General features: G+C 36.4%; 1 protein-coding gene across 1 annotated transcript in view; it reads left to right on the top strand.

The window, feature by feature from the left end:
* LOC140141256 (zinc finger C4H2 domain-containing protein-like) overlaps window positions 1-24996 on the top strand; it is a 33522-nt gene that overhangs the window by 3108 nt on the left and 5418 nt on the right. The window lies entirely within an intron of this gene.

The following is a 24996-nucleotide window of genomic DNA, read 5'->3' as shown; positions in this document are numbered from 1 at the left end:
TGTGGCATTTGAACTGTTATAGGAAAGGATCTAAATTTGTAAGTAAGTTAAACGGTACATCTTTATGGTCCAATTTATGTATTGTATACCATGGTTAGTATCTTATCAGAGCTGTCCACTATTTGGAATTGCTTAGCGAGAGATACTGTCGAACAGTGGTGTACAGTATACTGTCAAACAGTAGCATACAATGTATCAGTAAAACTTATTATCAGGATGGAATTACTGTTTATGGTATATGGCCATTGACCAACAATTTTAGCATCATGGAAGTCCCCCTAAACGAGAACAGAATAATTTTAAATTTGGTTTGGGGGTAATGTATTGATCAATGGCATGTTTTGAGACTAGGCACAAGAAATTTGTGTGACATGAGGGGCACAAGATGCACCCTAACACACCTTCAAAAATGCCAATCTAAACAAAAAGTCTGGAATTTTTTAGAGAGTTTGGAGATTTTGAGCAGTGGGCAAATGCCCCCCCCTGCTTTCCCCAGTGAAAACCACAAATTACTTAAAAATACCACTTTTTATGCAATTTTATGCACAATTTGTTGATTTTGCCCCCTGAATTCTCTTTTCCCCCAATGCCCTCGAAAATTTCCTGGCGCCACGCCACTGATTTTGAGAGTTCAAATTTTTGATTCTTTCTTTTTGTTACATTGTATTTCAATTTTTCCATAAAAAGATCTGTATAAAATGCCACACCCCAGCCCCAAAATAAATGGACATAATACAAGCCTGTCTATATTGCTATAAGCTATAAATTGTTGAATTAGTCTCAAACGTGGTATAACACAGTTTAGACTAATTCAACAGTTTTTTAATGATTTCTCCGGAATTATACCGATAACGCCTAATTTCAATACCGTATTTCGTCAAATAGTTGCCCCCCTCAAATAAACGCCCCCACCACCGGTACTAAATCTAATTTTCACTCAAGCCAAATCATGTTCTTAGTAAACACTGCTTGCAATGCAAAGTATAAAGTAGTTTACAATGCTCTGTCTTTCCCTCCTTCATCTTTCTTTTTCTTTCTTTTTACCCTCTTCCTTTCTCTTCTTTACATGCATCCCTCTCCCATCTCTTTCCCATCTTTCTGTCTCTCCCACTCTCTTTAAAGCCATAATGTGTGATTTGCTTCACAGCGACGCCCTCAATTTTACTCGGATTTCTACTTTTTGCATAATTATAATGCCCAGTGATGTACTAAAATACCACGTAAAAGAGTAAGCATGAAGTGCTTTAATAACAGTAAAATTTAACTTTTTATATTAAAACCGGGTCGACCCGGTTTTATTCAGAGTTCATCGATCGACTGCTTGTTAACATCTCCCGTGGATGCCAAACGTCGAGCGCAATGCTCCGTGCAGTATTACATGTTACGATCGGCGAGCGTAGTACACGCATTGTAGGCGCTGGAATGAAATCGCATTTTTCTTCGTTATACCTCATTTGTTTGGCTCCAAATTAAAAGGGATAAATGTGATCAGTGAAAACAAACATTTAAATAGGAATCTATTCTTTATGCAAATCACACATTATTGCTTTAAGTTCCGGTATGCAAACCGTGCGCAAACATTTCAGATCTCTGCAAGAAGATGTGTTACATTACATTTTACATGGCTACGAAATAGCTACTAGATGTAAACTGCTTAGCAAAAGTGACTTTGCAGCACCTTAAAAATGGAACAATATGCCAGCCAGGGTTAGAGTTTTTCTCTTGCCAGTATCACTAGTTGCTATCAGATGCAACATAGTAACAGAAGTCAGTACTTGCTACTTGGGATGCAAAGTGCTTACACAAAGAAGTAAGTACTTATACTGTTTGGTTACAGCATAGTCAACCACAGAGAGTCTACCCTTCCCATCATGCCTTGTGCCTTACTTTATAGCGCCCTTTTGAAATTCATACTTCAATATCAACTCATCTCATAATGATTACAAACTTGTTCAGAACGAGAATCGCCCATCTGAAAACTGTAGACCCTTTTTTCGGGGCAGAGGTGGTCACTGGGGATGTGTTTCATTTACGGAAAGGCATAGCTGGGATGTTAATCATAAAGGGACTACAAAGCAGTCTAGCCTTACAAGTGTCTAGGTACAATTTGTACATCATTTGTTCTTTTCAGAAATGAGAAAACAAAAATATTATAACAATTGTTTTGACTGTATACCTTGTTCAACTTTATGGCACAAATGAGTAGGTTTTTGTAAAGTTTCAACTTTTACAAGAGCATAGTGCACTAGTAACACATTACGCAAAGTACAACTAGCATATATGTGCTGCGCCCAACTGTATGCATGCCATTCTATATCAATCCACAATGTTATGCGTCTTACCATTTATAAGTTCTAAACAAAACTGTATTACCCTTAAAGTTCCAAAATCAGGGTTGATTTTTGCCTTTTTTTTTCCAAAAATATTTTGCCACAAGCAAAAAGACAAATTCCCTGCAAAATACTTTGGAAAACAATGAGTTTTTCATCAGGCTCATTTTTGGAATACACATATGTACATTATATCAGAATTTTGCAGTACAAATTACAAACAGAAATAAACATTTTGTGAATTTTATATCAAAAAATATAAAAATTCAAATGTAAAAAAAAAATTCCAATTTTTTGGATCAGTCTTTTTAAAAAACGGCAATAAACTTCTTTTTTTTTTTTTGCATAAAAGAAGTTTGAGATAATGGTTGTAATGCATCTAGTACCGGTATGTGACTTTTGATGAATAACAACTCCCTACACCCAAAGTGTAGCAAGTTTTTATACATGATCTAGTACAATCTAAATTGCAAAGCACCCTGGTAAGGCAGCTCGATGTTCCGCTGTGAGCGAAGTCTAAGCGATCAAGTAGAATTCAAGCCCCCAGCACAACACTAACTACCAATCACCAACTCATTTACTTTGCCATGCATTGCTTCTCTTTTCCGACCTATCCAAGCGCAAAAACAATTCCAACCAAGTTAAGCAGCAACACTCGCTAAGGAACTATGCCCTCTCAGAAGACTAATTTTCGCAGTTGTGCACTGCCCCAAGTAACGCATCTTGTCTTTTTCTCCCGACTGGTGTCTTTTCCTAGTTTTTTTTCCTGGTTGAAATTGCTGATGGCAGAATTCATAGAGATTGGGTTCATTTTAACAAGTTTTCTAATGAGTAACTTTGTTCTACAAGGTTTTTTCGTTGGTAATCGGATAAGCTTATGTCAACAAGTTCGGTGCAGAGGAGCTTGAACTGTGCGCATGCCTGGAAGGAGATTTTTGTCGGAAAACGTCGTGGAATTTGTGCGGCACGTCGCAAATGTGCAATCAGAGGATAATGTATTTATGAGTAGCAATGCAATAAATGTAAATGTGATAAGTAGTAATTATGATAATTGTACAGTATAGAATAAAAAATGGAAATTTGTAGACAAGTTCAGAATTTCTTGATGACATGTGGTGGTTTCCGAATGTCAAGGCAGTTATTACATAGTTCCGTTGTTAACACATAGTACATGGTGATGATTAAACCAGGGACATCTTCCTTTGGAATAGAAAATTTTTTGACTCGGAAACAGGCCTTATATTTTATAGTATGCCTGGACCAGGAGCTAAAATGAAAACTGGCAAAAAAAATCTGGGTGTCTGCTTAAGCCTTGCTCGGAAATGATGAAGACTGTTCATCAGGGTTTTTTTGGTGTGAATTGAGAGACTATTTGGGCATGTGATCTCTCAGATTGTTTTTTCATTTCATCCTTTTTTTCAGAGTATAACTATGATTCTGATCAAGAAACTATTCAATGAAATCCAAATAATAAGGCAATCCTGCTTTACGGGCAGACAGACTTTTGTAGTAGGGTCAGTCGGTCGGGATAAAAAAAAAAAAATTTCTGGAGGCTAAAATGACCCTAAAATATCACCTAAAGCTTGAAAATTGCAGGGGAAAGAAGAATTACGCATCGCACACTAGCATAATTAAACATGAAATTACAAATGGAAACATGACATGCATATGCAGATATATACCAGAGTAAAAACTCTGGACATATTGCCTGTGCGGAGACTTGAACCCCAGACCTCTCGATTACGGGGCGAGCGCTCTAACCACTGAGCTACACAGACTTGTTGCCTAAGTATAATATTTCTTGGTGGAATGAGATGCATGCTTTTCTTTGGCAAAGCAATTTACAAACAGATGGAACAAAATTAAACAACATCTATATAAATAAAAGGAAGTCGCTAAATCTTGTCCAGAAGCAGGCTCCGAGATGCTTTCACTTTCAGCTCTGATTTATTCAGACATTGATCGGGTACATATTGCCATTAAACCATCTGACGCTCATTTTTGCAAAACTATTCAATCACTATGGAAATAAAAAAAAAATTGGTCGGTTGCTAGGCCGTTGAGGTCAATAACCTTATGGGTCAGGTCATGACAGCAAACGCGTCAAATGCAAGCGGGGTCCAACACGCGCGGTAAGTGGCGAGTCACGCACCTGCGCTGCACATCGGCACCATGGTTTCACGCGCATTGCGGCGCATGGTACGGACGCACTTAATGTTGGCTTACCGCGCGTCGCCCGCGCGTGACTGCTTGCTTCCCTGAGACAGTGGCGGATCCAGGAATTTGGGAAGGGGGGGCACACTCGAAGTTTTTGCCGCCACCTTTTGAATGGCCACGGCACCACTGTGTCGCTGTGCAGCCGGCTGTGTCCCCTTGGTCAAAGCAAAGGCCTTGAAGCCATTTCGGGGGATCATTGGTATCGGGTGTAAGCTGGTAAAAAGGGGGGTCATTGGGTGACAGATTTACAAAAAAATTACACTTTTCAGAGGGAATGTTAAAATGTAGCCAACAGAGTCGTTCAACTGTTCAGTATAGCCCGAGAAGATTAAATGTTAGGGGTGGGTGGGTGAGCCCACTTTAGTGGAAGTTGAAAGTCCACATTTTGGAAATTCTTCGGCCCCGCAAATAAATCCTGGCTGTAATGTAGGTCTAACTATTAACAACGCTGGCTCGCTTAAAACAGTTTGCTGCAACTTTTAAACATGTTGCTTACAGCTTCTTTAATATGACAGCAGCTAACATGTGATTATCAAGCTAACATGATCATTACTATACTGGATGAATAATCTACATCAAGACACCATGATTATCATCACCGCTTACCATGTTTACTAACTACTCCCGTTTACTAACCGCTCCCGTTTACTCAACTAGCGGGGACCCGCGCGAAGCGCAGGTCTCCCGCTAGTATAACATAATTTATGTTTAAGGGTAGACTAGGTATTGTTGGTCGAAACAGCCAAAAATTTGATTTTCATTTTATAATCTAAATATTAATTATTGAAAAATAACACTTTGATGTTTTGCAAAAGTTCATTCTACAAATCATATACTTTGAAAACTTGTTTGATTTATTGTTGTTAATGAGTTATGTACATTTTACAAAAGTGTTGTTGTTTCAGCCCTCTTTACAACATAACTCCTGAACCACAGGACCTACAAAAGTATATTTGTGTTATTTGAATTCTTCTACACTGTTGCAATGAAATGATCAGTGCAATTTTTGCCAATTTATGCCAAAGCTCACTACCATTTGAAAGATGCTGAGAACTACCAAATAGCAACAGTTTTAAATAATTGCTAAAATAAGAGTAATGCTTTGCATCAGTTAAGTTTGATACTTTAAGAATGTGATGCAAAATTGAAAAGTCTTTACAAATTAGAGGTTGTATAAAAAAAATGAATGTTTAGAAGTTTCATTGTAAGTCAAGTTCCCCAATGTGACTTTTTTTTCAGGTATTGAACAAATAAAGGTAGTATCCTGTCTGAAGTTTTGAAGGACAAGGATCAATATTGAAGTCCAGGATTGAAGTGAAGAAACGATGTTTGCTATAAAACCATGTTCACACAGGAGAAAACTGATAGGTTTTAGAGAGTAAGAGAGATGTGGTCACAGAATTATCAGTGCCACATACAAACCATCCTTTACGCTCTCAGTTTCCCCATAGACCCCTGGTGGGGCCACCTAAGTTGAGTTACTGACCGCATAATCGTTACCAAAATCGCAGAAAAGGGGGTCAATTTGAGAGAACGTCCGTAGACAAAATTATCAGCGAAATTTGAATGTTATTTGAACCTCGGACCTCTCGCATGCCAAGCAGAAGATCACCGACCTGGAGCCACGGAGGTTATGCTGCCCTGGGCAGCGATTCCCTGGGTATATATGACTTAGGCTGATTGTCTCATCAAGTCACATGGAATGCATGCATGCACAGCGGTTTTAATAGTGAGCTTTAGTGAGACCACAGGTGAGACTCAGTTCTATAGGGTTATGGGACCAGAATCTAGAATAGTGTGGACACTACTTCAGTTGTTGTCTCCTTCAGAGGTTTGATCATCTGGGCTTAAATTCTCATCTGAACACAACTATAGACTTTAACACCACCCAATAGTGTACTATACATCGCACCAAGGTCCAATTACGCTGGACAAACATTGAGTCAATTTGTTCTAGCGCTAACTAGTGTCCGAACATTATCTAGACGAGGACGCTTAACTGGCTTATCGTCAATTTGATCCAAGTGGCCAGCTCGCTAAATGGTGATTTATCAGTCAATTTATGTCTGTGTTAAGGGCTCAATTTAGCTAGGCTAACAGTATTTAAGCAAGGTCCATTCATCACGGCGGATAGACCACAAATCACTTCACATAAAATTGATGGTTTTATACTCTTTAGATGCTGATGTCACAGTGTGGAAAAACTGGAAAACTGAATGTTGTATACTTGGAAAGTTTGCATATGTGTGTGTGCCATTCTAAGTTAGTGGCTGTGGTTTAGCATGTAAGCGCAGAATTTCATTCGTTCCTACATGTCGTCTATTACACGGTCGGGGGCAGCGGTCACGTTGGCGCGGAACGCACTTGTTGAGGTGCACTTATGAAGCGTAAATTGTGTAATGCGTGAATGAGATCGCAGTACGTGCAACTAAAATGGTTAAACAAGTTTTGTTCATTTCAGATTTAGCAGATTTTTCATGACCGTAACTTTCTTTTTGCTATATAAAATAGTATTTAGTTATTTAATATTTCTGCTTAAGAATGAGAATGAAAGAATATGGAGAATGTTTCTTAAAGTATTTTACCCAGATCATATGAGTTTGCTGTAAGTTACTTTTGGCCCAATTTTAGTTCACAGACTCCCATAAAAATGTTGAAATTTCAGTTCATCAAGCCCCTATTTTGCCCAAAAATTAGTTCTTAGTTCCCAAAGTTTGGCGCTCTGCGCTGCACACCCCTACCAAAATTTAAGTTGAGTGCCCCCCTTCCCTGGGTGGAAAGCCTCCCTTCAGAAAATGATGTGAAGCTGTAAAATGTCTAGCTATACCTTCAGCTTTTAGCTCGTACTGCAAGTTAGATGTATCTTTTTTTAAATTTAAATATGTTATTTTTTTCTTAAATTTCTTATTTTTTTAGGTTGGGGACAATCTGTGAACAGCAAACAATACGAAAATCAAAAAATCTTGAATGAAATTCTAGGAGTTGGTACCATCCAATTCTTTCCTTGATTTGAGCTGGAAAGATATTCCATTTTCTTAGATTGTTAATCATTTTGTTAATTGTATTTAAATATTTTGCACAATGACAGTATTAATGGATTGATTAAGAGGTCACTGGGACATTTGATGTAGAAAAGAAACTTTTACAATTACAGTTTACTAAATTTGTATGTTTATGTATTTTTGAAAAAGAATACAATGCATTACATTTTTTTTTACTCTCTTCTCATTCCTCAATTATAACAGCTTGAATCTTAAGTATGAATTAAAGGCCCATTCAGTGATTTGCTCATCCAATTGATCGTAAAAATCATCAAAATTCAGATTTTGGCTCCGTTGTTAGTGTCATAGATGTGCTAACATAGCCTGCTAGTTGTTAACCCGAAAGCTGCGTATTAAAGACAAAATAAGACATACACATATTTTATTGGGGCTTCAACTTTGTCAATAATGCAGTTTCCTTGTTTTGGGGGTTTTTTGGCCAAATTTTTCATCTCAGAAATACCTAATGACAATTCTAATGACTTGTCCTTCACTTTTAAGTAATTAATACACAATTTTAATTTTTCTACACTTTCTCTGGGATCACTGAATGGAACTTTAAGACAGAAGCACTAACACAACTGAGAAAATTCTAGAAAAATAAATTGTAACTTTTAAGAACGGAAAGTAAAAGGTTATTTCTTGCAGCTAACTATCTGAATGCATAGAGACTTAAACAGTACTGAAATATAACTCCATTTCGCATTTAGGGCCATGTTTTGAATATTTCTCAATTTATACTTGACGACCTGAGGGAGTTGTCGCAGGTCCTAGGCTCCTCAACAGCTAATCGTCACGGTAACAGCAAGATAAATTAGGTGGTAAAAATTCTCCGGGGCGGATGGTTTTGACAATGAAGCGGATAGAGTGTTAAGTTAAGACGATTGTCAAGGAGTGAGTCGGGAGAAAGAGAGAACTCTACGGAGTTGACATAATAGCGAAAAGTCATAATTGAAGCGAGTTTGAATAGCGACTGTTGAGAGTTGCTGTGCGTGCTGTGTCAGTTGTATAATTCAATTTGATACTAATGGCATTATTAAACACAGTTTGCAAGTTGACAATACCGATTGCCTGTGATTAGCTAAGTGACAATAGCAATTTTTTTTCCGTCATCTGTGTTTGTTTGTTAACATGTGTCGAGGTTTTTATATATCGGTTTCTTTGTAAAAAACGGGGCATGAGCTATGAGATGATGTCAGATGGTTTGACACAAAGTAATTGGTTATTTTGATCGTTGAAACAATGTGACAAGTTTGGCAGCGTAATTGACAATGATTGTCAAGATATTGAATTCACATCACTATTTGAGGGATGCAATGAAATTCACATTGGTTTGCGAGTTGGAATCGGATTTCTGATTGGTGTAGACAGCTAATTGGTTTTAAGAACTAATAGTAGTCATTTGGAATTATGGTGAATTAAAGAGGTGAACTATTTGATACAAATTCAGATAAGGGTTTGTTCATAACCTAGCATATTATTTTGCACATTGAATATAAAATGGTAGGAAATATATCCTAAAAAATGTCAGAATGGGTAGTTCATAGTATAATTAGGATTACAAATTAAAGAATTGGCAAAAACTGCTTTAAAAAAATCTTGTTTTAAAAATAATATTTTAATACTGATCTCTTTGAACATGACATAGAAATTGGGCTATTCCATTGGAAATCCATACTCCCCCTGTGGAAGATTTTGGAAATATCTTCCACAGGAGGAGTATGCATTTCAAATGGAATGAACACTTTAGCAGCTCCATTAGAAACTCGCCCTCCCTAAGTGGAAGATTCAGGTTGAATCTTTCTCAGAGGGTGCATGTACATGTATGTGATTCAAATGGAGCTCCCTAATGTGTTCATTCCATTTAAAATTCATACTCCCCCTGTGGAAGATATTTCCAAAATCTTCCACAGGGGTAGTGTGGATTTTAAATGGAATAGCCTAATGCCCCATTGACAGAATTTTGATCATGATCTGGAAATGAGTTAAAAGAATGTGATGTATCAATTATAATCAAAATTGTGCGAGATCATTTGAATCAAGGAGATCAATTATTTTGATTATGAACAAAAGAAAGAGAATCGAGCAATCATATCAAGTTATCATAATCAGATATACAGGTAGCGAAAAAGCAAACATGTTTGTGAACAAAAATGTTCTGAACTGCATGGTGGTATTATGCTAAAGACACTCATTTAGAGATGTATTAAAAGAAAACTCTCTTACTATTAAAAGTTGAACAAATTCGGATAAAAGGACGAGAGTCATATGATGCTCACTTCAAGTGACAGTTGGCAAAGTCAGCGCAAGATGAATTGCGCCCTCGAGGAAAAGTCTCTTGTACCTGTAGATGAATGCAAATCTCTCGAGAATGCACAAGTTAATGCATTCGCCCAAAAGCCAAACATTTTTTTCTTCTTCTTTTCCCGAGCTTAGTCAGCCAAACAGGCCGGTCCCTGTTAGTTTTATTCCGAATGGCAATACATTTGAATCTATTGTCGATGAAGCCATTGAGAGTAGCACACACAATGGTGCAGTCCTCGGTAGTTAGCTAAATTCCACTCTAGGGAGGGAGGCTAAGATAATAATGAAGCAAGTTAACGTGAGTGCGTGCGCGGCTATATCGGTGGTAAATTGGTAATAGCTTTATGTGTATAGCAAAACAATTTTAGCGAGAGATAGAGTTTCTTTGTGCAAGTTTGTATCTGTTACATTTTTGTGGTATATTCTTTTACAAAGTTTTTGAAGAAGTATTTTGTTGCAGTCTTACATTAGGATTTGGGTCATTGACACTGATTCTAGCATATAATTTGAATAATTAAAGGTAAGACTATGCTTGCTATTGGAATATGGAATATATACTCGGACTAAAAGGAAATCTTTTCAAGAAAAGACAATGGGGAAATGTTGTCACTTATTGTGGACCATTTTAACAATTCAATATGTCTGCAGAATTACACCATTTACTTTGACTTATTGCCGGGACTTATTGTGATCAAATTGTGCATATTTTTTCTTCAGTTTGGATTTTAATTGCCTTTATTGTGAATTAATTGAGTTAATATCATGTGAGGGGGTTATTGATTTCAGATATGAGGCTGTGAAATTTACCCTAAAATATTCAAAATTTATGAAAGAGAGAAACAAAAATATACTAATTTTTTTGGACTTCAAAATCTGTTTAAAATCAAGGATAAATTTGCCAAATTTTGGACAATTTTAACAAATTTAGCTAAAAAATTCATACTTTTTCAAGATTTATGGAGAACATTTGAAAAAAAAACCACCCCTTCCCTAGAAGCACCTCTTTTCTACATTTTGTAGCCAAAATCTTATGTCCTTAAAATCTGCCGCACATCCCCATACCCACTTTGCCATGAACCCTTTCAGGACCTCCCCCGAGGATAGGTCAATTAATTTGACCCCATGAATAAGCAATAGAAATTTTGAAATTATTACTAACATAGATGTTGTTATGTTTACCAATGTAATGACAAACTGTTCCTCATACATGCCTTGCAGGGGCGGTTAAATGTTTTACTGGTCACTTTCAGTGAAGTGTTCAAAACACCAAAGCTCAGCCATATTACCCCTAAGGAATATGCAAGTCATTCGTCTGTGTATTTTGCACCCAATCCAGTAATTTGGCTCATGGGATAAGAAATGCTTGCCCTGTAAACGTTAAGTGTCGATAACATGATACACTGTATGCAACATAGAGATCAAGCCTGGAAGCATATTCGTTGCAATTAGGATGATAATCACTTGTGCCGAGTGCCATAATTTTATAGGTTTTGTTACACAAGTAGCGATTCAGTGTTAATGTTGCTGCGTAGTTTACATGGACATGAGGGAATGGCTAACTAGTAGACACGGAGTGGAGTCGGGGTAGCTCAACCACAAGGCTGCGCTTTAAAATGCACTATACTTCGAGACACGCTATACTCCAAGAACTGCTAAAAGCCAGTGACTGCTCCACCCGTGAAAAATGTGGAGTGGTTACTGGCTTTTAGCAGTTCTCTGAGTATAGCTTGTCTCAGAGTATAGCATATTTAAATAGTGGCCCTGTGGTACTGAGGCTACTGGAGCATGAGTTCTCCCATTATAATTTCTTTGCATAGAAATATAAATGCTTACGAAGTTACAAATATTTGCAATGTTTGTGTGCATAATCTCCAACCAATTATTTATTAAAATCCCAATTAAAGTTCAACCAGTTATTTGTAGATTATTCCATTGTAGGTGACCAATAGAAGTCAAATAAAACCACAAAAATACAATCTAATTGTCTTCAAATCTAATATGAGTTGCTACATCCCAATAATCTTATACCAAACAACCAAACACACCAATTATCCAAATTTGAAACAGTTGCCAAAAATCCCCCCGCAAATTTTTTTTGCCTCGTAATCTAATTTGACCAAGTTGAAATGTTTCTTTCAACTATAGTGACATCCAACTTTAATCATGCTGCAATATTTAAACCAATTTTGACCGTACTTCTGTAACAGTCGCCAAGCATACCCACAATTTAATTACTATTGTCTCAATTAGTGCATAAGTTGTACAATACTTGAATGGGCGGCCTCGCCTAGTTTTACACAAATTAAGCCACGGTGTGTGGTTTTCTGTGATTTGTTTTTCATGCAGCTTTCCAATAAAACCACTGTTTCTCATAGAAAACTAGTAAATCTAATAAAACCCATTTTATAGAGGGTTACTGTAAGTTGTAACAGTCTCAGAATTAAGCCACAAATTATATTAATGCTCTGCATTCTAGCCATGTAGGCTTCAACAAAAAGTCTCAAGTTTTGAGATGTTTTCTCAAAATATCAAGAGCTATCTCAAGAACCAAGGAACCAAAACTAGGCTTGTTTGTACTCATTTTAATGCATTTTCATACTGATTAAAAAAAATGTTTAATTCTGAAATTTTTTAATTAAAATAAAATTAAAAATCAAAATTGTCGTCTGTAGTCAAAACCTGCATGGAGAGAGCCCAGGGGTACAAATGACCATACAGGGATGTGCTGCAAGCATGGGTAGCATAATTTGTTAGCCTTTTGGTATATCAATGATCCCCCTTTTATAGGCCAATTTTGCTATATGGATGGGTCCTTTTTCAAAATTTCTGAGATTTTTTTCAGAAAATAGTCCAATTTTGCCTCGATCTAGCCAAAATTTTTGAGATTTTGCCATAATTTGGGGGCAAATTTGTAAAAACTAAGACAATTTGGGTTAAATTCTGGCAAATATTTTGACTTTTAGTATATTGATGAGTCCAAATTTCTTGAAAAATTGGTATATTGATAGGTCCACTTACAAATTCTCAGTGCCACACCCTACTAAAACCAACCTTGAATACCCCCCCAAAAAAGAGTCAATACACAATTTGTTGAATGTATGTTATAAGATGCTGTAATACCTCTTTGTGAGCATGTCATCCAATAATTGCGCATAAAGTGGACAAGTTCTCCAATAAAGTCGCCAAATAAAACCACAAATTACATTAGCTGTGCATTTAGTACACACGATTGCACCAGCCTATTGTCACAGATCAGAGTGGTTCAGTGCAGCAGACAGCAGGCTTGTATTGAAAAATCCTGTTTGATACTGTTGCAACATTACACCAATCTTATTACCATGACCACAAATTACTCTTTTATATTTAAGACCATGTCCTTAATTCTCATCCAGTAACCTTAATTACAGCATAACTATGATTATAAAAGCTGTATCAAGACCTTTTTAAGAAGCTATACTGATCATATTAAATGTACTTTATTGGAATAAGTTTCTTATGTAGTCAGCGGCGTAGCGCTAGTCATCCAATTGGGGGTGGCGCTAGGATGTAATGCTTCCTTCGCCACTGCATTTATTTTAACAAGTCCACATTTCGTACCTCAGAAACAAACCTAACGTCCCATGTGCTTGATTGTCAATGTCAACTTTTAATGAAAAAAATCTGTTAATTGAATAATTAAATAGTTGCCTCGGGGTGGGGGGGGGGGGCAATTTTGGTATATGGATGGGTTCTTTTTTTTAATTTTCGGAAAATGGCCCAATTTTGCCTCAATCTAGACAAAATTTTTGAAATTTCACCAACATTTTTGGGAAAATTTGTAAAAATTAAGACAATTTGGGCTAAATTTGGCCGAAAATTATGAGTGTTGGTATATCGATGGATCAAAATTTCTTGAAAAATTGGTATATTGATGGGTCCACTTTCAAATGCTCAGTGGCACATCCATACCAAAACCAAACTTGAGTACCCCCCGATGTTCCTCATCGCAAAATTTTTATCATGGTGACAATAACTGAAAATTGACTTTGCTTGGCCTTGTGCAAAATGCCAATCACTGTCCACATCTGCTATTCAAAGAGAGGCAATTCAACCTGCCATTTGTCTTGACTATAGACCATTGTAATTGATGGTCTATGTCTTGACCAATGACCATGACCATGACTGCAAGGCATTTAAGTGGTAAGATAGTTTGAGAACAAAAGGTATCCATTTCTGTTCTAATATAATTTTGTGTAAGTCCTGCGGGACTTTGACATTGACAATGGGGTGTCTTCTGTGAACATCGATTTTCTGGAAGCACAAACATATGCATGTATATATACGGTACCGTATATCCTCAAATCTTCACCCCCTTCAATTGAATACCCCCACACCATTTTTTTCAACCAAGATGTTTAAAAAATGCTGATATTTCCATGCTTTCTTATGTAGTAAGCTTACCAAGGTGAACGCACGTTTGCTAAATTATGGTATTGGTAGTTGGTGAAAATCTGATCGTAACCCCGGAAGTGAACTGGAAGTCATCGTTCCTAAGTTCATAGTTCACCATTTTTTTGTGAGTTTTAAACTTACTTAACAATTTTAACCGGAATTATCGTTTTAAAAATGACCTCTAATAAATTCCCCCCTTTTTGTACAATGCAACGCCCCCAGGGGTGACTATTCGAGGATATACGGTCATAGGAATTGATCTGAAAATGCACTGAAAGTATGACAAACTTGAATCATTTCTATACCCTAAACAGTGTTGGCATTATCTTACTCGAATTACACCCCCCCCCCTTACTCCCTGAGCAAGTAAAATAATTATCTATTTTCTCTTAAAGGGGCATTTCATGATCCACAGCCTCACCCCCCACATTTCTTAAGAAAAGTTGAGATTTTTATAAAGCTGGAAACCTCTGGCTAAATGTTTATGTACAAAAAAATTCTTGCAGATTAATTTTTTTAAGGAGAAATATCGCCAAATTTCAATTATGTTCTGGTATACCACTAACAGAACGTAATTCAACACAGTGGCCTATGAAGCAGTGTATAATACACTTAATCATGCATACGCAAAATCGGAATCAACTGAAATTTTTGTGAATGGGCTTTTTTTGGTGGATATCTACTGACAAAATAAAAAGAGGATGCTAGGATCACAAAATAATCCTTTTACACAAATCCCTGATTATACAACTGGAAAATCACTCTGATTTCAAACAATTTCATTTCAAAGGACCCAAACACATTGTATTTTCTCAAATTTGATTTTACATACCTATTCATAGCTATTCATGCATGTGTAAAAAAAACAACTAGGAAAAGTGCTTTAATCTTGAAAATGACCCATTTTAGGGGAATTCTGGTCAATGACCAGTGGCCCCCTTGGGTAAAGTCCTTGAAAAGCTGTTCCCTTTAGTAGTCTATTTACCTATTAATTCACTCTTCTTGTTCATTTTGTCCCGCAATTAATAGTGAGTGAGAAATGTAATTAGCAAGTTATGGCAAGTATACTATACACATGGTCAGTGGTGGATCTAGAGCATTCAGTGGGGGGAACAATTTGAAAAAAAATTATAAAATGTAAAAAATGGTCAGCCATCTCATCATGGTTGTTGTTCCCCCCTCAGAAGTGAGAAACTTTTGCAAAATGAAGACTCAATTGAAGACATTTGGTAGACCATTTTGGCACTATTATTGTGTAAAATTTTAGTTTGAAAAAGCCCAAATTTGCCAACGAATGGCTTCAATTGGGCCATTCACAATTTTCACAATTATTGTATAAGTTATTGCTTTAAACATTAAGTTGCGTGATGCAGGGGGTGTCTGAGGGGGAAATTGATAGAGGACAGAGTTATAGTTGCCAAATCCTACCAATCCTACAACCATCTAGAAATGGCTCATTTTTAAAATCTCACCTAACACTTCATGAATTTCTAGACTTACACCGCAAAATCTAAACAATACATTGCTTTGGCAAAATGCAGTTTGAGCATAAAGTCTTCATAAAGCAGGCCGAGGCACACATGAACGGACGTCATACTTAACACACTCTGAATAAGGAGCTCCTTATTCCTTTATGGTACATTCCGCCAGGTTTAAGTGTATTTTATTGACCCTGTCCCAAATACCAAAAATGATTCGTCTTTTAAATCTCTTTTGTACCCCAAAGACAGACCCAATTGAATAGTTATGGCATGGTAGTGACTCATATTATTCAATCATAAGAAGAGTAATTGGAAGGTTTAGTTTGACCCATATATATTAATGGCAATTTTTGATAAAACTAGGTTGTTTTACCAATTATTTTACAATTTTCTTCATGATTAATTATCATAATTTGTTTAATTAACTAAAGATAATTCTATAACCACTTGTGCCACCTGTGATCTATATAGTTGACCCATATGTGTGTAGTTATTGCTCAAAGGGTGCTTAAAAAAGACAGCCAAACTGGACACTCTGCTATTCCAGTTGAAGTCCACACACCCCCTATGGAAGACATGACCTTAATCTCCCACACAAGGAGTGTGAATTTCAAATGGAGTTACCTGAATGGGTGACTCCATTTAAAATGTACACCCCTGTGTGGGAGATTAAGGTCATGTCTTCCATAGGGGTGTATGTATTTTAACTGAATAGCTCATTTTCAGTACAAAACACTTGTAATTTTGGACAATAGAAGTGTGAACTGTATTGTCTTGCGTTACATGTACATTTTGCCTGAGGACAATTTTGTACTCAATACCATAGAATAGTGGACTAAAATGCGCTTACATTTTAGATATAGGTGACAGCGAGAAAAGACCAGGAGGGGCTAATTAGGAAAGCGGTGTCAAGTAGGTCTTTGTGTTTGGCAATTGTTAACTGATATGGACAGTGTAGCATCCAATAACCTGCAGAAGTGATGATATGTGATCAAGCAAAATCAGTCGGACCTCGGAAATGTAAAATTTTCAGTTTCTTGTAGGATAGTAACAAGCATTTACAAAGTTGCATTTTGCAGAAAACCCCATTGAAATTGAACAACCAGTTTTTCTGAACAACCAGTTTTTCTGAACAACCAGTTCCAAAGATATGAGCAATTAAAGACAAAACAAGTTTTAAACAAAATTAAAGTTTCCAAAACAAGAGGAAACAAAAGGAAATATTATCTTGGTTTGACTGTTTCTCTAAATCAATATTTCCGAGTTCCGACTGATTTTGCTCGATCGCATCACATATGATCAAAACTGGGAACTAAACTGAGCCCTTTTTACTATCACAGGGCACATTATTATACTTGCATTTTGGGGTGATTGTGAATCGGGGAAACCAAGCCAAACCTGATGCATAAATTGGATTTTCAATTTGCTTGTTTGAAAGTATTTTTCTCTCACTGAGACAAGCAGGGGTAATAGCTCTAATCCAGCTTGAAATGTGTGTGTGTGTGTGTGGGGGGGGGGGGGGGGGGGGGGGATCGTCCTGAATTGTCAGAAAGTGGCTGAAAAGAATAAAAATGGGTAATTTTGCGAAAGGGGGGGGGGACATGGCCCCTGTCCCCTGGATTGATGCCCACGAGCAGTGGTGCATGGGAGGGGGTCAAGAGTAATGGATGATTCTTAAGTTTTACAAGTTTACTTTGTCTGCAGACACAGACTGTCAGTAAAATGTCTCTGTCTCTCTCTCTCTTACCCTCCCCCACTATCTCTCGTTTTTCCCCAGCTACTCTGCAGATGCAGACACTTTCTGTCTGCCTACCTGTCACTAAAATGTCTCTCTCTCTCTCTCTTGCTCTCGCTTTCACTCCCAGCTACTCTCTTTTCTTTCCTCAGTCACTCCCAAGACAACAAAGTTGTTTCAGCAAGTGTATTCTGGATAGAATTTCAAAACTTGGTAACACTATCAACAGATTAGCAAAATTGTTATGTTTTCAAAATTGAGGGAAGTGGAAACATTTGTGACATATTGTTCACTCTAAATTGTGTATTTGTTTCTGAATACACACTATTGAATATGTCACCATGGAGAGCAAAAATAAATATTGTTGCATGTAAGCTTTTACAACTCCGCCGATTCTATTTTCCAAACAAATAAACCATTTGTCGAAGCAGGTATCAAATTCGCCAATCTCGCCCAATTTTTGTCATCTTTTGTCGAATCCACACACAATCATGTACGTAAAATAAGACAAATTTTTAATAGTATCATCCCCACTTAAAGAAAAAAAAGTGCATGAGTTTCTTTTGGAAGATATTTTAAGTAATAACGAGTATCGTGTTGATGACAGCTCGCTGGCACTCTGAGGATAGCTTCGGGAGTTCACTAGGTTGACAACTAATGAATTCAAAACATCTTCGGTGATTAGGTACAACAACAGAGACTTACAAAGTCCCACACGTGCTATTGTACTCGGTAGCTTCAATTACATTAACGCCTTTATACGTCCAAATACTCTCCCCATCCTAGTCCGGATCAAGCTCAACTTCAATTCTTATATTTTCCTTTCAAATGGATTAATAACAAACAAAAGTGTCTGTTTTTTTCTTTTCTTCTACTTCTTGAGTTATTCTTTCAGTAGATGTTAACACTGTTTGGAGGACGTTGAAGTTTTGACGCTTAAAATGGTGCGGAAAGTAGGGAGTTTACTTACTGAAATTGCTGAAGTTTTCATTTTCTTTATGCATGTTTTGGAAGGTGTTAATGGAAATGATACAAAACTGTTTGACTTTTGGAATACTTGGGAAATTAGAAAGTAAGAGCTTTTGTCAAATTTAGATGGATAAAATTAGTATGGTGAAATAAATATGGAAATTGCTTCTACCATTAGTAGAAGTGAACTACTAGTAGAAGTCATCAAACTACTCGGTGACTAGTAGAAGTTGACTAGACTACCAGTAGAAGTCTACTACTAGTAGAGGTATACTACCAGTAGAGGTCTACTACTAGTCTACTACCAGTAGAGGTGTACTAGTAAAAGTCTACTACTAGTAGAAGTTCACTACTAGTAGAAGTTGACTAGTAGAAGTCAACTACAAGTCAACTACTAGTAGAAGTCTACTTCTACTAGAAGTTCACTACTGGTAGAAGTATACAACTAGTAGAAGTCGATAGAAGTCTAGTAGAAGTCTACTATTAGTAGATGTCTACTAGGAGTAGAAGTCGACTACTAGTAATAGAAGTCTAGAAGTCTACTACCAGTAGTGAACTTGTAGAAGTCAACTACTCAACTAGTAGAAGCTGACTTCTCAAGTACTAGTAGACACCTTCTTCTAGTCTATAGAAGTTTACTACTAGTAGAAGACTGAAAGAAAACAGGGGCTGTTCAATTCTTGACATAAACCGCATTCTTCATATAGTACAGGTCACGGGGACATATTGTAGGTAGAAAATATCACACTGCTTTCTGAGGCTCATGTATGACAAAGAATTAATGAAGTGTTTTAAGTGCTATCTACTGAAGATAGCAAAAAATAAAATGAAATTGATTGGTCTTACTACAGACCAAAGGGACATATTTTACATAGAATTAATAGCTTACTGCTTTCTGATGCTGATGCATGAAAAAGAGCTAAGGAAGTACATATTTAAGATGTGTGCTATCTACTGAAGATAGCAAAACAATAATTAAATTGATTGGTCATATAGCACAGAACAAAGAGACATATTTTAGGTAGAAAATAGCACACTGCTTTCTGAGGCTGATGTACGAAAAAAAGCTAAGGAAGTACATTTTTAAGATGTGTGCTATCTACTGAAGATAGCAAAAACATAAGTAAATTGATTGGTCATATAGTACAGACCAAGGGGACATATTTTAGATAGAAAATAGCATACTGCTTTCTGATGCTGATGTATGAAAAAGAGCTAAGGAAGTGCATATGTAAGATGTGTGCTATCTACTGAAGATAGCAAAACAATAATTAAATTGATTGGTCATATAGCACAGAACAAAGAGACATATTTTAGGTAGAAAATAGCACACTGCTTTCTGAGGCTGATGTACGAAAAAAAGCTAAGGAAGTACATTTTTAAGATGTGTGCTATCTACTGAAGATAGCAAAAACATAAGTAAATTGATTGGTCATATAGTACAGACCAAAGAGACATTTTAGGTAGCAAAAAGTATACTGCTCTCTGATTCTGATGTACGAAAAAGAGCTAAGGAAGTACATATTTAAGATGTGTGCTATCTACTGAAGATAGCAAAAAAAAATTAAATTGATTGGCCATATAGTACAGACCAAAGCGACATATGTTAGGTAGAAAATAGCATACTGCTCTCTAAGGCTCATGTATGAAAAAATAAAGCACAAAGTTAAGATGTGTGCTATCTACTGAAGATAGCAAAAAATGATTAAATTGATTGGTCATATACATAAGGAAAATAGAAAATAGCGTACTGCTCACTGAGGCTGATGTATGAAAAAGAGCTAAGGAAGATTTGTGCTATCTACTGAAGATAGCAAAAACATAATTAAATTGATTGGTCTTTTCACTTTCTTGCATTTGAACCAGGGTTTCCGCTAAACCAAATTTTGAGACTAAATCTTGAACCATGTCAGAATCTGTATCAGCAGACCCTAAGCAATTCAGGGTGGGGATCAACAAATTTGGTGCAAAATTGCCGCAAAAAGTGGAAATTTTCGTAATTTTGGGTTTTTTCTGAGGGGGGGGGGGGCAAGAGTTCTGAGGTCTGAGGGGGATATTGATAGGGGACAAAGTTATGTATATGTTGCCAAATCCTGCCAATCTTTCAACCATCCAGAAATGGGTCATTTTTGAAATATCACCTAGCACTTCATGAATTTCTAGATTTACGCCTCATAATCTAAACAATAAATTGGAAGACTCCATTGCTTTGTCAAAATGCAGTTTGAGCATAAAGTCTTCATAAAGCAGGCCGAGGCACACATGAACATCATACTTAACACACTCTGAATAAGGAACCATGTCAGAATCTGTGTCAGCAGACCCTAAGCAATTCAGGGTGGGGATCAACATTGGCACCACACAGTTATCAAGTTTTGCAGATTGTAGGGTCCAACTGGACCCCATCATTTTGGACTTGGGATATCTACTGAAGATAGCAAAAATTTATTATCCTGTGCTGATACCATTATCAGTCTTGTTGATTTAGCTTGTTTGCAGTAAACAGTAATTACTTGACTTTCAGTAACAATGTTATTGAACTAATTGGTAAAATGTTATTTTTGATTCATTCTAATCTTCCAACTGCTGGTGCTTTCCAAAAGTATTGAAAGAATTAATTTTATATTGTGTTTATAGAGTAAATCCAGTAATTACTTAACTTACATATTGAACAAATTACTTAACTTAAAAATTAATGAACAAAATCTCAATTCAATTTCCCCCCTATTAAACAACCTGGTACAAAGCATATAGGGCCATGCGTGTAGGTACTATTACAATGCATTTAATTAACTATTAAAAGACACATTTTTGAAATTGCCTATATTTGAAAAGTTGATTTTTGTAACTTTCTTTGTCTGGAAAATAGGCTCCAATTGTAGAGGGGTAAAGGTCTGCTTTTGGCCAGAATTATGATTTCTCTTGAAAAGGTATGCATTTGAAAAATCTGCAACCCCACAAAAAATACTGGCTAAGGGCTTTTAATGTGCAGTATTCCGTAGCTAAGTACATTTTAGGTTAACTGTCAGACGACAGAGTCCCTAAACATCCATGCAGTATGTTTTCTTTTACCCAATGATCCACATTTTGGAACTCCTGCATGTACCTGACCACCAACATTAAATGCTTGCTGAAAGGACATGCACAGGCTGCAATAAAGAAATGTAATTCCAGTGTGGCCCAAATTAAAACCAGAATGTACAATCTTTTTTAATTGTAATAAATTTTTTTGCTTAATACTTTTCAATCCCGAATTTTTGGCACATTTTTAATGTTTACGCGTATCCCAACTTACATTTTAATTGAAATCGGCCAAATTGGTTGTGTTCATAAGACAAAGAGGCAAAGAGCAATTTTGAATGTCATAATATGATATTAAATCCCCCATAGAACTCCACAGTTAAGTGTCCAAGATAGTAGTAAGTAATAGTATTTTTCATTGTACTTCATTAGTATTTCAGCTTAAGTTGGACAGAAAACCTTCCTGATAATCTTTACAAATATTATTTCATAACCTTTGGTAAACATCATCCAAATGAAAATTTGACAGAAATCATATATTATAGTGAAAAGTCAAAATATACTATCAAAATCATACAGAGACGAACTGGTCGATCCTTCATGTAATTATTTCGTGTAAGCAAATCCTAACCCTAACCCTAATCCTATCCCTAAACTAACCCTAACCCTAATTTTGTGTATAACTACATGAAGGAGTAACCGACAAAATAATGAACCAAATCATTATTCAATACCTGTTAAAAGTGAAAAAAAATGATGAGGCAATTTTACATAGTTGGCAATTTGCCACCAATAAAATAGAACAAGTAAAATAGAGCTTGAAAATACAAGTAATCCATAGACAAACAATGAAGTTATACAAAAAAATATAAATAAAGAAATAATAATTTACGGCAAAGAAATGCACATAAAAAAGACTACTATTAACAAATCAAGAATTCAAAAACTGAAAGGTACACTAATGAAACCTGCGCCGGAAAAAAGGGAAAAGTCAATTTAGAACATGCCCCGTTGCCCCGTCAGTATCCCTCTGGGGCTGTAGTTTGTACAGCCAAATTGTCAACGTGACAAATTATACCTATTTAGTAGAGCCAATTCTCGTGGGGTCGCTTGGAGGCACGAAAATGATGCATGGTTAGTACCAGTGGGTGGGATGCGATCTGTGAACAGCCTTGTCAATTTGCTTAATTCTTTCTTTACTGCAAGGCAAGCACAAGGCTAATTTGTCATATCCGACAACAAGAGAGAGGGAAGACTTTTCCTCTTTCTCTCATCTTCCGCTTGCATTGCTACGGTTGCTTTTTAAATTTAGTGTGTATATATGCGTTAGAGCAATTTGTATTGAATTAGCAACGCTGAAAGTTAGTGTTGTTGCAGTTCGAGCGGGAAATCCTATGGAGAGATGGGAAAATAAAAAGGTTCTTTATTCAGTTAGTGAGCAGTTTGGGTAATTGGCCAGCTCTCCGATGCTAGTTCTAGTCAAGTTCTTTTGGCGTGTCATTTGATCAACTATTGTTGAATTTGTATTGTAATGTGTGACTTTTACTGGGAGTGAGTTAACTGGGGAGATGTAAGTGCTGTGAGGGAAATGCAAGTGGTGTAAAAGTTGTTGATAATTACTAAATATTGTTGGTTTAATAATAAAACATGTTTTGATTGCAAAGCATAATTTGTAGAGATGTGGGTGTGACTGTAGGGATTGGTTTGTATCGATCGAGGTTAGAGTTAGAGTAGTTCTATAGAAGAGTCGTCTTTAATATCTTAGAGGATAGTATTAGTTATCCCCTGTTTCTTCATAAAATATGAAAAATATCAAAGGTTTGAGGTCGTATTCGGCCTCGTGTGATATGACCTCAAACCAGTGATATTTTTGTATTCATTTACATGAACAAACTGGGGGTAACAGATTTATCATTTTAGTAGATATGAATTAACTTAAATAAATACATCGGTCTTGCCTACAGTACAATTCTAAAATAATCAAGTTATAATACTCCAAACTTTTCCAGGCATGCTTTTACAGTTTTCAGATTCATTCGACTACCGTCAGTCATGCAACTACCGCCAGTGCCATGTCATAAAGCATGTCGTTGCTAACGCGGGATGCACAGTTAGCACGCAATACGATGTGCCGCATAATTACTCTTGGATTTCTTGGAACAAAGTACCAGGCTGGTTATATAGGCCTACCCAGGATGTAAATCTTCAGAAAATTTCCTGATTACAGGAAATTTTGCTTGGATCTTCCCTGTACAAAGTATTGGGAAATACACAATTTCAGGAAATGGGGTTTTTAAAGCAGTTTCAGGAAATTGCATCAGTGCTTGTTTTCATCCCTGGGCCTACCTTTGTCCATAAAATATTTCGTGAAAGTTTAGGGGGTGTGGGGCAGAGGTGGATAATGCGATGGATCTGTTGAACACATTCATACACCAACAGAAAATTAACAGTTTAATACAACCAATGATTAAAACTAAAGACGCAAAAGCAAATAAATCACCCAAAGACCCATGATTTTTTTTTCATTTCCTTAATTCCAGTATTGTGTTATCCAAAAACCTTTATTGCTGGCAGAAAATTTTGTTTTGTGTCTTGTTTTAGGCAATAAAAACAAATTTGATCTTTCGATCGGCCATCGATGCTTGGTCGATCCTTATTATTTATGAAACCAATTAATTAACCATTTTTAATTGTGATAAAATAGTAATTTGGGCCTGTAGTGATATTGATCAATATTAATTTAGTGTTAATTCTGATTGATTAGTTGATAGTTCACACAAGCATCAAAGCAGAATCAACAGTCGATCTAGAGATCGAACACATTTGTTTTTGATGCTTAAATAAAAATTACAAAAGCATAAATATTATTCCAACTTTTGGGAAAATGTTCACCTAAGCTTACATTTTAATGTAGTTTAATACACAGTCCCCAAAGACCCGTAGTTTTTGCCTATGTCACCAAAAGTATATAAATAGAACATTTTATTAAGCCACAGTGGCTTAGAGAGGGGGGGGGGGGCATACCTGCAAGTGCCCCCCCAGGGGGGAGACTTACATTATGTGATGGACACCATGCTCATGTATGGACTATGGAAACGCTTCCTAAACTAGTATTACTCAGCGCGTGCAAAACATACCCTAAACAATTATTTTGCCATTTTTTTAACACTAAGAAAGTAAAAATTCATGTTCAGGTTCTTGTTTAATATTCGTAGTTTGATGTTTCTTAACATTTTATTCTACGATGTGTTCTGATAGAAGCCAAACATAGCCTATTTCATTCTTTTTTATTTTGCCATTTAACTTTGGTACCCTAAGCAGGTATTTTGCTTGGAAAAGTATATACCCTTTTACCTGATTTTTGGCATTTTTTACACCCTAAATAGGTACAGTGCTGTACTTGCCCAATGCTGAAAAACAACCCTTTTTACTTGTTTTTGTACACGAGCATGGTGTCCACCTGGAAA

Source organism: Amphiura filiformis, chromosome 19 (genome assembly GCF_039555335.1).
Source record: "Amphiura filiformis chromosome 19, Afil_fr2py, whole genome shotgun sequence".
Lineage (NCBI taxonomy): Eukaryota > Metazoa > Echinodermata > Ophiuroidea > Amphilepidida > Amphiuridae > Amphiura > Amphiura filiformis.
The sequence above is the reverse complement of the archived record's forward strand: the minus strand, read 5'-3'. Positions and strand labels throughout refer to the sequence as shown.